The sequence below is a fragment of the Aulonocara stuartgranti genome, assembly GCF_965226115.1.
Source record: "Aulonocara stuartgranti genome assembly, chromosome: 22".
In the NCBI taxonomy this organism is placed as follows: domain Eukaryota; kingdom Metazoa; phylum Chordata; class Actinopteri; order Cichliformes; family Cichlidae; genus Aulonocara; species Aulonocara stuartgranti.
The window spans coordinates 16,765,231-16,781,021 of record NC_138957.1 but is presented as its reverse complement, the minus strand read 5'-3'; positions in this window follow the sequence as shown (position 1 = coordinate 16,781,021).

The window sequence follows — 15,791 nt, the reverse complement described above, 5'->3', positions numbered from 1 at the left end:
GTACAGTGTTGCAAATCACTGTTAGTTGGCAGTTGAAATGGAATATAAATGTAGTAAATGTAGTGTAATTGTTAGAGTGACACTCAATCTTATAAGAAAACATTGGAAAAATACAAAATATGTCATAGAGGTCTGACCTTTATACTATACATGGTGTTAGTAATTGCCTAAATCATGTCACTTATTTTTTTTATAATGTTTTTATTGTCAAGTAATTCCCTGTTTTGTCTTTTTATTTTCCACACTGAATAGGTTTCAGTAACAGGGTTGCACATATGTTATAGAATACAACTTGAAAGGCCCACACAAAAATAGTCTGATGTTAATTTGTCTGTGTACCCTACAGTGTGTCCACAGTGGGGTTGTCAAACTTACTTTATGTCATGGGCCATACCATACAGCCCAGTTTGATCTCACGTGGGCCAGACCAGTAAAACCTCTGCATAAAACAACACCCATCTAAACTGTTTCCATTCTTTAGCTGTCAAGAAGTACTTAAGAAAGCATAAGCATCAGAGAAAGACACCACTTACTCAATTCCCCTTGATATTTTCCAGACGACAGAAGGTATTGTTTTGGGTTTTCTTTGTTAAATTATTCTTTTCATTTAACGGATGAACAATTTGAGAAATCTTCATTAAAAATAATTGCGATTTCCAAAAAAACATGTTCTTTTTTCTGTTCTCATTCCGTATACAAGATTGCTTTGAAGAGCACAAAACTTTAATATGTGGACTTTCTTTACTCGTGTGTAGTAAAGCTGACAAAATAAAACGAAAAGCAGTGTATTTTATTTAAAAATGTAATTATTTCACTGCAGTTTTCACAATTTCCAAAGACACCCAGTGGGACAAATTGGAGCCTTTGGAAGGCTAGTACTGCCGTCCGAGTCACATATTTGACGCGGTGCTCTAAAGCATATCGTCAAGTGTGTATCCCTGCAGGGAAATTTTCATAGGCTATGTAACTCACTTTAAAATTTGACAAACCCACTAACAAAGGGAAGCTTTTCTCATAAGTAAGTATATCCACATCAGGCTTTAGTCTGTGTGCCTCAAGCCCGTTGTGAGGTGACAGTATTTAAAGAGTTATAGTCATATATCGAAAGAAGCCAAAGTAACTCGGCTTTTTTCTTTTTTTTAATGCAATATAAAGCTTATGTTGTCCCTGAATTGCAGGAAAAAAACCTGCAGGAATTTTGCATAACTGTCCACCAGTCTCTGACTTCAGATCACTGTAATTTTTTACCTCTCTTCCAAGCAGAATTCCTTCTCTTACTTCTCACGACTGAAAGCAGTCAGATGCACAAACATCCCACAAAATTTCACTGGGATCTAAATCTTGGCTTTGACCACTATAAGCCATTCCATCACTCTCCATTTGTCCTTTTTTTCAACCATTTCATGGTGGATTTGCTGCAGTGCCTAGGATTATGATGCTGGTAAAAGGTCCACTTCCTCTTCACCTTAAACTTTCAGACAGATCGGCTCAAAAGATCTGAAAGCTCTTTGATGTGAAACTGAATCAAAGTGACTGCAATCTACACATTACCCACAACAAAGTAACCCCAAACCAACAATTCCTCCAACATGCTTCACAAACATCTTCCCTGGAAAAGCTGTTTTTGTCCATGCCCAACAGATCCTCTGTTATTATAACCACAAAAGTATATCTTTTATTATGTCTAGACAACATTATTGTAAGCAGTCTTCGCCTGTATGTTCAATAGCAAGCTTAATATTATTTTCAGACAATAAAACCATCCAATTTGTGCAGTCTCTTTCTGAAACTTAGACACCAACAGCAGCAGTGACCTGCAGATCCTGTGATAATATCTGAGAGTGCTTGAAAACTTCTCTTTGCATTAAAGGGGTCAAATCTGCACTCAGACTACAGAGCAGCAGAAATGTCACTTTTCCCTACAGCGACTCATTCATTTCAAATAATTTTTAGATCCCCGAATGCCAGACCCCTACCATTTTTTCCTGACAACTTTAGAGATTTCTTCATATCTTGCCACACTGACATCAAAAGACTTTGTTAGCAAAGAGAGTCACAGGCTCTGGATGTCAGAGGTTCTAATCTGAGTGCCTGATTCTCATGCAATGGGTCTGAAGCTGTGATAAATGTAGGGTGTTTTATATGACTGATTTTTTCCTTTACATTATGAATATGAATCTGTGTCAGTTTCTTGTGTCTCTTGTTTTAGTATTCCTCCTTCAGGGAAGGAGGATGGATAAAGCACATTTAAAAAAACAACTCACATTAATCAAAGTGTTATAAAAAAAAAAAAGGTAGAATGGGAAAAAAAATACAAAAAACCACCAAGGGAATAGAAAAGAAATAAATAAATGTGTGTCAGTGGGTGCTAAACATATACAGTTGTGTCCAAATAAGTCACAGGAAACACAAAGAGCAATCAGATGGACTCAAATGACTGATTAGTTTTAAGTCTAATTTTAAAAGACTCACTGGACCCTGTGGACATAGAACTGTTGATGATGGAGAGGCTGCTTGGACCAACAAGTACACAGTGTCTTGTGTGCAGGTTGTGGATTTTATGGAGGAAACAAACCTAGCAAGGGAGAATAGTGTAGTGGGTTGAGGCAGGTCATAGGTTAACTGGTTATTAAAAATTCAGGACAGGTGCGAGTATCAGTGTGAATGGTTGTTTTTACCTGTGTTAGTCCTACAAAAGACTGGCAGCCTGTACAGGGGGTGTCCTTCTGTTCTCTCTATGATAGCTGAGGTGGGCTCAGCTATCATAATTAAAAATATTCTACAGGGACTCATATTATGTCGAGACTGCACTAGCTTTAATGAAATTCAATGTTGTTTGAAACTTTTCTTGCGTGTTCATCTGTATGTGCTCTGGATCTCTTCTCATAACATAAAAACAACAGTCATCATTCATGCTTTTGGTTGCCAAGCTCATGGGATTCGCACGCTTCGACACAAAGACATACTAAATATAGGAAAACAGTCTAAAAGAAGAAAACCGCTGATTCTTTTTTGCATCTCATGACCATCTTTTAACACTGCCAGCCTAAAAGTGGTACACGTCAGCAGGCAAACACAGACAGATGTTTTCCTTTGAAGAGTTTTTAACGCAATCACCATAAAATGGAAAGAAATCTTCTTTGTGGGTTGAATAACACGGGCTTACTGACACATCCATCTGCGCTGCATGGGACAGAAAAGAGTTTCTCAATATTTGCAAAATCCTAGAGGTGCTGTTTAGCAGTGATGAGCTTTTCTTATCCCCTCATACATCATCGCTCACCTAGCTCTGTGCCAATATCGTAGGAGACAGCTAATATGATATAAGAGATTAGAATGACTTTCGTGACGTTAATTTATTCCAATCCAATATCTTATAAATTCATAAAACTTTAAGCTCCCCTCTGCCATAATGCATTTCAATGCCCCAGCAGTCATTTTTTTATGTTTCAGCCAACGGCTTTGCTGTATGCATGACCTTGACATGAGTCAAAGAAAGGGAGGATATTGATTGAACTGTGTGCACCAGTCTCAGGTGTCTTTGTGTATCTGAGAGGATTAGATTTATTAAAAAGATCTTTAGAGTGGAGAAAGGCTTCTGGATGTCTAGAAACTGGCATTCATCTTCAGTGAATTGCGTGGATGCAGAACAGCCTGGCTGCACTGATCAGCATGCACAGTCCCTGAGCCGTTCTTCACAAACAGTACAGTTTGCACTTTGCACAGATGTCTTTTCATCCTCTTGAGATATCTAAGAGTTTTCAAATGGTGCTTGAAATCTCCACAACAGATTGGAACGTGCTGTGGTAAACAGTACTGCAGTGAGGACGTTTATAGCTCCCAATTTAACAGACTCTAAGATTCTTAAGAACTTATTATATAGTATCTGTAATAATTAGAAGAAATTGTTAACATTTTATAGAAAGTGCTATTTTTGTTGGTACAGTGGGTACTGTTTTCTAGTCTGAATACTGCATACAAAGTCATTACTTACGGTGAAGATAAATACACTGCTCGATAGCATAGGTACAAATGGCTAAAGTGGCATATCTCATAGTTAAAGTGTGGAAAAAATGTCAATTTGAGCTTTTTCTGGTGTATTTTGTGGGAACTATCCAGGTGCTGGTACTTTCAAGAACACCACTAATGTTAAATGCTACAGCTAGATGTTTTCTTTGTGATAAGAACAATTAGTTTGGTGGTTAAATGTTAGCTTGATTCATTTCTGACCGCTAATTATTTCTAATAAATTCCCTGTTTTACAAAAAAAAGAAGAAGAAAAAAGCAGTTAAAAATGTTAATATTAAAGCGCATTTTTATAAGCAGGACAGGTTCCTGCTTAAAAATCAAAGCTACTGAGACCTGATCACTGCGACTGACTTCTCAGATCATCTGATCAAGCTCTCTTTATTGTTCTGTGCTCTTACTTTAAAACACATATTTGAGCCTCAGCCTGTCAGGTCGGCTGAATCTTTAAACAACAGCTGAAAACTCATTTTGATTGGTTAGTTTTTCCCTAATTCTTTCTGCCATTGTTTGGGACATAGTTTGCATGTACCGTGTATGTTGGAATGAATGTCTGACTGTATGATTGACTATGAGTCTTTATGATGAGCATACTTTATCTTTAATGTTATTAGCAGCAGTAGTGGTAGAAGTAAGATGCCAAATCACAGTTATTTGAATATTATGTTAATGTTCATTAGCAGTGACAGAATGATTTTCAGACTCTTTCGCAGAGAACTCCAGCGTGTCAGCTCTTTGTTTCTTTGTTTCATTTTTGTTTTATTTTTTGGCATTTCACTTTATTCGACAGTGGTCGCCTGCTCACCCACTGAGCTAAACCAGCATCTTGTATTTTTAGTTTTAAACAGAGTTTTGACATATTTCTAAATTTATTTGTGCATTATTGTTTTATAACGGTGTTATAACAGTGTTTTAGTGTGAAAATTCCCAGTATCCCAAGTTAGTTCACGCTACCAGCTTTTCTTGTCAACATTTAGGTAAAAAAGGATAAATGGTAGTTGGATAAATTATGCAATGGCTGCTCTGCATATATGGAAAAAACATATTCCCTGAACCCACCTATGTTAACTATTGAGGATAATCCCCAGTCACCTAAGTATGCATGCCATTTGATGAGACAAGGCTATAATTAGCTGAAAATGAGAAGTGCTAACCTATCTCTGCACTGCACCTCTCTGGATGCTGCTGAGGCTTAACAATATCTCGCTTGCCCTGATTAGCATGATTTCTCAGGAGAACGGAGCGATAGATGAGTCAGATGATGGTGGGGAGAAATGTAGAGGAATACATGCCTTAGGAAAGATCAAGAGGATGATATTGTGCTTCCTGATGTTAGTCTCAGGAGAAACAATTTTGATTCCCATACTTAATATTGCTTTGAACCACAGTTAAAAGAACTCTGCTGCTCTTTTAGCTTTGACTGCCTTGTAAATTTTGATTATATCAGGCTTAACATGAGCAATAAATGGTCATGCCGTTCAGGGTGAGCCTAAATCCTTTTATTCATAATTAAGAGTGTTTTAATAAGATGTGAGATTTGGATAAGGGACTAGGACAGAATAGACAAATGCAGAGAGAAAATGAGGGCGATTTATGCCAGAATATAAAAGTCAGCTCATTACAAATTATGGTGGCCTGACTATTTACTGTTAGATGAATTATACAATAAAACGTTTAAAAAGGAATACTCATGACATTTACAGTAAATAAGGATGTGTTTTAATGGGTTTCTTTCAGCTTAACTACCTCTTTATTAGCATAATCAAGTTAAGAGTGGCCTATTATGAGCTTCCTTATTTTGGGTTATATATGCACACTGTTACAACGGTGTGGTTGATGCTCTTATTATACATAATGAAAGTCTTTATTTATGAGGTCACTGTATGCACCAGAATGATTGACTGCTCTGAATGGTCAGTTTCAAAAAGTTTTTTCTACTCTTGGCTTGCATAATGTAATTGAGAGCCCAGAAGCCCCGCCCACTCACTGATCAAACCTTTAGTTTCAAGGAGGAGCCAAAATGAGGGGAAAAATGAGGAAATCTGGCTCACAGAGAGAGGAGCCATAACAGCAGATGAACTGATGGGCTCCACCAAGCCCAAGAATAAGAAGGATTATTTTGAATTATGAATTATGCAAAGCTACTGTAGAGGATAAACATATGAAGTGAGCATAAAGGGTCTCCTTTAAGCCAAATAGAATGAATAGTAATTTTGCACTGTTGCCACGTGTAGTTTGTAATGAATTACTTCACCAGTTGTTGTTTTTATTTTGGATTTAAAATAAACCATCTGTAACGAAGTGAACCATCGTGGTCCTGGGAGTTTTCTGCATGTGATCATTTCTTGGTGAATTCTTTGAGTTTGGGATTTGTGTTTGAGCTTTTCTGTCATTCAATAACTTTTCTGTTATTGAACTTTTTTTGTTTTGAGTTTGCTATTCGTCAATTTCTGTTGTTAACTTTGTGGTTTTGTAGCGCTTTGCTTCTGTGTTCTGGTTCATGTTTGCTTTGTTAGCACAATGGCGTTTCAGTTTTATTGTAGCCTCTGAGTTCTACTCGTTGCAGCATTAGCTCTGAATTAGCCTTAGTTCCCACTTTGAGTTTGTTAATTGTGTTTAGTTCCCTTACTCTTTCTCTATCTCTTCCTCCCTCTGTGGTTCCTTTGGTTCCTTTATGTTTCCTTGTCTGTTGTGTCATATGTCTTGCCATGTATTAGTATTCATGTCTTCTCTGTTCATTTCATTTAAAGGCTACTTTTCTGTCCTGAGTGTTGTCATCTGTGGTTATTACGTTCAGCTGGTTTGTGGTTTGTTCAGATGCAACTTTGCAGACCTAAGCTGTGCTGCCAAGTTCTTTTCAGAGAGAGGAGAGGGGCTTTGTTCTGCCAACCCTTTCAAACGAGCCAGTTCAGTCATGTTCTAACTGTACTGTCACAAAAGTTAACATTTAACATGTTAACTGAGGCCTGTAGAGCCCTGGTTCACCTCCTGTTAATTGGTCGGCCTCTTATCATCTGCATTTCAATACCAAACCCAACACTCCATCTAACCCGACACAAACATTTTGTTAATATTATATTTTAAAGATATTATTATAAGGTGTTACTTTCCTTCTTTCAGGTAATAATTATATAAATACAAAGTTACTGACATTGACATTTACGAGTTTCTACCAGCGAATAAAACAGTCACATTTAAAAGCCAAGAAAAAGTTACTGAAAAGACAAATCTGGTTGATATGAGGTTACAGATGACTCTGGGCAGTGATCAGAGAAGGCTTCTTGACTTTCATTAGATCTGGAAGCCTGGTGACCTCTGGGACTCTGATAACTAACTAAATAAATAAATAAATCTGTGTGATAAGCACATAAAACATGATATCCTGCCATATTCTAAATGCCAGCTTGCATAACCTTCCAAATGAAAAAACTGCAGGGAGAAGCTGTCTCTAGACACAGAATGACATCTGCCATCATACGAGCGAGAACACGGCTGTCTCCCAACTGCTTTCTGCCTCGTTTCGACATACCCTCGTGCACAGATGCAGATCTGCATGTGTGATTTCAGTGTATCGTTTCTATCAGTTGTATAGGTTGCATGCATTGCATTTTGTCATCTTATTAGTATTCTGTTTCATCACAGTTTCCTTGCAGGAAAGGCATCCAACCATTCAAGGGGGGAAAAAGGGGGAAAATTGAAATTTCAAATAGAGTGGGTGGGTGGGTGGAGAGGTGAAGGGATGCAGAGACTTTTTTCAGAATCATCCTTTAAAAGCTGATCTTTAAGCTTCATGACTATCCCATGTTTCTGAATTCTTGCAGGGGAACCCTTGTCACTCCTAATGAGCAAGCCTATTACTCAAACTAAAGTAGGTTGTCGCCCCATTGTCCCCATTCTGTTATTAACTCATCTCATCTGTGTCCCAGTATGTTTGCAGGTTGTCTTTGCCTGCACCTCATGACCCGCAAAACTGCAGAAAAACGCCCCAAAACACATGAGCTGTTTCTTTCTTTTCCCATTGAGGTCTGGGCACTGATCGATGCCATCACTAATTTTCATGAAAAGGGTGATGTGATGCCATTTACAGTTGAATTGAGATATTGATTCGCAAACATGCCGTTAACCTAAAAGGCCACTAGTCTCAAGAGGCCTTTTTTCCTCAGTCTGATTGTGCCACACGGGACTGTTTAGTCCTCTCTCGCCGCTGACCTTCTAAAAGGTGCCATTTGAAGTGCTCGTGATTGCAAATTACATTACTGCTTTCCTAAGTACCCCTTGAACTGAAGATAACGCATGCTTTGCTTTTTATTCTTTCTCGTTCAGACGACACCTCTGTTGGTCCAACTTTTATTCATCTCCATCCACAGACAGTCCTCAGCTGTATGTTTTCATTGTGATGAATGTGCGCCGGCTGATAGATAAAGCTGGTGTTGCAGAAAACTACAGTGACACACACACAAAAAAAATATTTAGCTATAATTGTGGCTTGTATTCAAATTGTTATCTTTAATGGAGCAAAATCGTTGATATGTTGAAAATATTACTTCTGCCAAGGAGGTTATGCTTTTCTAGGGCTTGTGTGCACGTGTCTCATTCTCTCTGTTCATAAATACAATAGCTTGAAAGGTTTAAAGGTTTCTGATCAAACTTTGTGATGATAAAACCAAATGATGTTCTTGATTTGGAAACTGAGCTTTTAAAAAAAAAAAAAAGTTAACCCTAACCCTTTTTTAACCAAGAAAACTTTACTCCTTTACTTTAATCCATCACCTGCTGAAAAGGAAACAAACTCCCCAAAATAATGCCAAGCAATATAAATAATATAAAAAAGCTTAAGGGTACCAGACAGGATACAAAGCCTAGTCTTTTGGAGCAATGCTCAAAAAACAAGAGGAAAAGATAAATATCTCACAATTTTAGAGGCTTCAGTTTTAAACTGATGTTTGTGCTTTGGAGCAATAAAGCTACAACATATTTCAAGAATGCGTTAGTTTAAAATTTCTGCTTCAAGCTCATCACATCCTGACTCTTCATTCTGAGCTCAGTGGATACCCCCTCAGCTTTGTTCTGCAGTGCAATGAGACGCACATTTAGCATTTATTTCCTCAAGGAAGAACAACACAACCTTCAACCAGAAAGAGAAAGGACACAACAGAGGTTTGAGTCCTTTCTCTTACATTTTTGTATTTTACTCGCTTACTTTTGTAGCCTCTGGTTGCCCCCTTGGTCAAGCCATGTGAGATACTGGGCACTGTTTGTAAATGACCCAGATTATTTGTTTATTTGATATTTTTCAAACAGTTAAATCCCTGAACGAATTATACCTTATAATATAGATTAGACTCTTATTTTGAAATTCGGAACGGGCAACTTCCGGGAAGGAAGATCGTACCGCAACTGCTTGCCACAGAAAGGATTAATGAGAAGGTTATCGTTTTCCATCCATCTTAAAATTAGCATCTAGCTGGAAGGCAAACAGCTCTTACGATGTGTCTATGGCAATTTGTGAATAAATGGGTTGGAATACCCCACCATGGTCCATCCGTAATGATCATTGAGTGCATCGTCTGAATAAAGTCCGGCTGGAATGCTACAGTAAGAGCTGATCCCCCGCATCATCCTGCTGCCATCCTGCACCACGGAACCACGAGGACGAGTCACGGAGCTGTGTTGCTATTCGTCTGGGATTGACAAGACATTTCACGGAGCAACTCAGTGCCATTCTATGGGTCTTCTAGACAGAGACTTTATAATCATCATGCAGCTGGCTTAATGGTTTGATGTGACGGTCAGAAAAGGTATGGAACATTTCATTCTAATCGACAAGGAAAGGACATTCATTCTCATCAGTGGTGGTTAAAGGGAGAGAGAAGGTCGTCAACTACTGTGGACATCTGCTGCATTAAGACACGACGGACATGAAGTAATAACAAGTGAAGTAATTTTGTTTATTGGTATTTACCACCACTACTGTATATTTATCATTCTTTCTACTGACTCAAAAGGGGGTGAAAGAGGGGCATTTAGTTCAATTTGTAACTGTACAATAGTAATGGTGTATTGATCTGTGTTTAGCATAAGAGGTTTACTTTACCACATCAGTTTGCAACAGCTAGCAGGTTGCATTCATTATTTTATACATTTCTTCTCAATGTTGTGTTGGTTATCCGCTTCTATTTCAACTTGGTTTAAAGTGCAAAGATTCTCCTCCCTTCTGTTAATGCAGCCTGTAAGTTATAGTAACCACAAGCAGCTCATTAACTAAAGCCTGCAAATTAGATAAGTAAATAACATAAACACGAAGGAAATGGAGACTCCCTCCTCACAAACAGAACTAGAGCATCAGATAGTCGACCTGCAGAATAAAATCAAAGGGCTTAAAGCGTCTCTTGAAGACACATCAGAAACTACGGAAATAGAACTTTTGGAGAAGGAAATTCAACGCAGAGAAGAAACGTTGAACAACTTACAAGGTGAGCTTAAGGAAGGCCTCCGACGTTCCACTCGAACAAAAATCCCAACTCCAAAAGCGCTCGAAATGCAGCAGGAGGAAGCAAGAAAAAGGGAAAGAAAGTTCATCTCAACGTACGAAAGATGGAAGATTCGAGCCCGAGAGTCAAGAGAGCAGCTCAAGTCAGACATTAGTAAAGGCGAGCTGGCATCTTTGATGGATTCTTTGGAGAAAGAGAAAGAAACTGTGTTAAACACTTACCTTGAAATACGAAGTCACATTACACCTTCTCCAGAATTAAGACGTCACGTTGACAGTTGTGAGGCAGTTACAGCCGAAATTATGAAAGTTACCTACGAGAGAATGTCAGATCTCGATGGTGATTATGATGCAGAACAAGTACATTGCCGTCTCAGGGAGCTGCTTAAGAACAGCTACGCACGCTCCATCTATGGATCCACTGCATCTAGAGTGACAAAGTCAATCCGTAGTCACAAAAGCACTACTCTAACACTCAAACAGGCGGATGCAGCAGCAGAGCTAGCTGCTAAGGAAGTCGAATTTGAAGGGTTGCTGGAAGAAGAGAGACAAATGGAGAAGATAGAGGAACAGCACAGAAAAATGGAAGTAGAAAAACGCAGACTTGAACGCCTTCAAGCAGAAAAGAATTTGAGGGCTGCTCGGGCCAAACTGCAAGTCTACAGCCAGGTAGCCTCGCAGGAAGGCAGTCTCCATTCCTCTAATAGTTCAGTGGGAAATCATCATGTTCCCCCTGCTATCAACCCTCCAACTCCCACCGTCACAGCATCGCCACCCGACCTAAACGTGTCATCCCTTGCCCAAGCCCTACAAGACAGTATGGCTCTAAATAGACTTCCAGTTCCAGAGCCGTCTGTATTTAGTGGGGACCCCATTCAGTTCATTGAGTGGAAAACTTCATTCATGTCACTTATTGACAAAAAGGCCATCTCCCCAGCAGACAAACTTTATTACTTGAGGAAGTATGTAGGCGGCCCAGCTCGTAAAACATTAGAAGGAACTTTCTATAGGAATGACAGCGACGCTTATAAGGATGCGTGGAACAAACTGGATAACAGATATGGCCAAACCTTTATTATACAGAAAGCCTTCAGAGATAAGCTCACAGATTGGCCAAAGATCCAACCAAGAGATGCAGAAGGATTAAGAGACTTCTCAGATTTCTTAAACGCTTGCCAAGATGCAATGACACATGTGAAGAGCCTCAAAATACTGAATGACTGTGAAGAGAATAAGAAGCTAATCCTTAAACTACCAGAGTGGATAGCATCTCACTGGAACAGGAAGGTTACTGAAGCCTTAAAGGGCAATAAGGAATTCCCCAGTTTTAAGGACTTCGCCACATTTATGGCGACAGAGGCAGAGATTGCTTGCAATCCAATCACCTCAGCTTATGCCCTCCGCAGCTCTGAGTCGAGCACTGCAAAACAAGGCAGCAGAGACCCTAAGAGGAACAAGGCAAGCGTTCTAAACACACAGACTGAGGCTGACACCGAGAGGCTCAAGCCAGTTAAAGGAAAGGAAAGGTCTCCTTGTGCCTTCTGTCAAAATAATCAACACAGACTACATGGATGTCCCAAGTTTATTGCTAAAACTCTGGAGGAGCGTCGAGATTTTGTCAGAGAACATAAGCTCTGCTATGGCTGCACCAAACCTGGACATAGTGCAAAAGACTGTCGACATCGACACTCATGCAACACGTGCAAGGGTAAACATCCCACTTGTTTACACGATGACAACTATTTAAAGAAGGAAAGAGTTCTGCCACAGGAAACCACTATCCTGAGCAATGCCGGCCAAACGGAGGCTGCTGCAACTTCAATGTCAGTGATTACTGGACAGCCAACTAACACATCAATGATTGTGCCTGTGTGGGTGTCAAAAAAGGATACAGGAACTGAGAAACTGGTTTACGCCTTGCTGGACACGCAAAGCGACACGACGTTTGTTGACCAGGAACTGAGTGATGTATTAAAGGCAGATTCCTGTCCAGTTAAGCTGAAGTTAACTACGATGATTGGACGCGACGTGATCGTAAAGAGCCAAAGAGTCTCAGGGCTTTGTGTTCGGGGTTATCGCTCTTCCCTCCTCATCGACCTTCCTCCTGCTTATACCAAGGATTGCATACCAGTAAACAGAGCCCATATCCCAACATGCGAGACAGCTAAAAGGTGGAATCATCTCTCCAAGGTCATAGAAGAGATTCCACCTCTACAGGACTGTGAGGTTGGTTTATTGATAGGCTATAACTGCGCACGAGCAATGGCACCAAGAGACGTCATAACGGGAGGAGACGATGAGCCTTATGCAATTCGTACCGACTTAGGATGGAGCATAGTTGGTGGTACGTCGACATGCCCCGACACCTCAAGTACGGCGGGACAGTGCTTCCGAGTTGCAGTCAGGGAGCTCCCACCAGTCACTCCGGCAGATGCCATTCGCATTCTAGAGTCTGACTTTAAGGATGCTAAGGAAGACGGCAAACCAGTGTCTCAGGAGGACATCCTGTTCCTGGACAAACTCAAGAACCACATCGAAAAGAACAGTCTAGGTCACTACGAGATGCCGTTGCCCTTTAAGGAGAGACCTACCTTACCTGACAACAAACAGCTTGCAGTCATACGTCTGAGCCATCTAAAGAGGAAGCTGTTAAAGGATGAAGGGTACAAAGAACAGTATATCAAGTTCATGGAGGAGGTCATAGAAAGGGGTGATGCAGAGGAAGTCCACGATGATGGGAAAGAGGGCGAAAAATGGTACATACCTCATCACGGTGTATTCCACGACAAGAAGCCAGGCAAACTGCGCGTGGTGTTCGACTGCTCTGCCAAGTACCAGGGAACCAGTTTGAATGATCATCTGCTCACTGGTCCTGACCTGATGAACAATCTCAACGGTGTACTTCTTCGCTTCCGGTTGCACTCCACTGCATTGTTGTGCGACATAGAGAAAATGTTTCACCAATTTCATGTGAAGAAGTCAGACCAGGATTACCTGCGCTTCCTTTGGTGGAAGAAAGGAGATCTCGGTGCACAGCCCCAAGAATACCGTATGAGGGTGCATATCTTTGGCGCAGCCTCATCGCCTGGCTGTGCAAACTACGGATTGAAGCATTTGGCTACAGAAAATAAAGACCGGTACCCATTAGGCTCTCAGTTCATTCTGAGAAATTTCTATGTCGACGATGGAGTCACAAGTACAGACAGCTCAGAGAAGGCTATCAAGTTAGCAGAAGAAGCCAGAAAACTTTGTGCCCTGGGTGGTCTTAGGCTCCACAAGTTTGTGTCCAATGACAAAGCTGTCCTGGTAAGCATACCAGCAACTGAACGTGCATCAGACATTAAAGACCTCAACCTTTCCTTTGATAACTTACCTTCAGGGAGAGCGTTGGGTATCCAATGGCACGTCGAATCAGACTGCCTGAAGATCATCACCAACCTTAAGGAACAGCCTGCAACACGTCGAGGCATATTGTCCATTGTTGCATCCCTGTACGATCCCTTGGGTCTCATAGCCCCCTTTTTGCTCATTGGAAAGGAAGTGCTGCAGCAGATGTGCTGCCATGGAACAGGTTGGGACGACCCTCTAACCAACGAACTTCGTCCACGGTGGGAGAAATGGAAAAACGACCTCAACAACTTGGAGAGGATAAATATACCCCGAAGTTATGCCCCGGCAGATTTCGGAAGGGTTATTAAACGTGAGTTACATCACTTCTCCGACGCAAGCACTACTGGCTATGGACAGTGTTCATATCTGAGGCTTAGCAATGAAGAAGGAGACATCCACTGTGCTTTAGTCATGGCCAAATCTCGCGTCGCCCCAACAAAGGTCACCACGATCCCAAGATTAGAGTTGACGGCTGCAGTCATCTCTGTGAAAACCAGCAATGTTTTGAAGGAAGAACTTGGATATGCGGACATTGAAGAGCATTTTTGGACCGATTCCAAGGTTGTACTAGAGTACATCAATAATGAGGCTCGACGTTTTCATACATTCGTAGCCAACCGTATCCAGAAGATACATCTCTACACGAATCAAAGGCAATGGGGATACGTCCCTACTGACCAGAATCCTGCGGATCGTGCTTCTAAAGGTTGTTTTGTCCATGAGCTAATATCATCGGACTGGTTTACCGGCCCTGCATTTCTATGGGAAAAGGGAGTTGACCTCTCAGAAGAGGTGGCTCCGGAACTGTCAGTCGGAGATCCAGAAGTTAAGGAAACACGGACTCTAAACACGGAAACTGTAGAACAAGATTCTCTTAGTTATCGGCTGGCAAAGTTCTCATCCTGGACTCGCGCCATCTGTGCAGTGGCTCGCATTCTTCGAAGGATCAACAAGGATAAGTCAATCGGCCTCTCTACAGTGCAGGAAAGAGAAGAAGCCGAGCGCCTCATCATCAAAGATCTGCAGAGACAAACATATTCGGAGGAAGTGCGGCTACTGAAGAAAGGTTGTCAGCTGCCACCTCATAACAAGCTACATCACCTCAACCCCTTCTTGGACAACAATGGTGTGATTAAGGTGGGAGGTCGACTCCGTGATTCAAACCTTCCTCTCTCAGTTAAACACCCTACCATCATTCCAAAGGAACATCATGTTACAAGGATGATCATAGCATACTGTCATGAAGAAGTCAAACATCAAGGCAAGGGGATGATTCTCAGTGCAATTAGGACAAGAGGTTACTGGATACCAGGAATTGGCAGGACGGTTGCATCCTATCTTCGCCGATGTGTAGTTTGTCGGAAGCTTCGGAGACGGACAGAAGAACAGAAAATGGCCGATCTCCCTCCAGAGCGAGTAAATCCATCTCCACCCTTTACCTACTGTGGAATGGATTGCTTTGGACCCTTCTATAGCAAGCAAGGACGTAGTGTGCGAAAACGATATGGTCTCCTTTTCACCTGCTTCTCCTCCAGAGCCATCCATATTGAAATGCTGGAGGATCTATCTACAGACTCATTCATAATTGGACTGCGCTGCTTCATTGCTATGCGTGGAGCCGTGCGCCAGATCAAATCTGACCAAGGCAGTAACTTCCTAGGAGCCAAGAATGAACTGCAGGAAGCCCTCACGGAATTAGATGGTGATAAACTGACGAACTTCCTTTCTAAGAAGCAGTGTGACTTCATCCTAAATGCTCCTGGATCAAGTCATGTTGGTGGAGTGTGGGAGCGTCAAATTAGAACAGTCAGGAGTGTTCTCAACGCGACCCTTGGACTCTCACCTGGAAACCTACCTGATGCTTCCCTCCGAGCATTCTTCTATG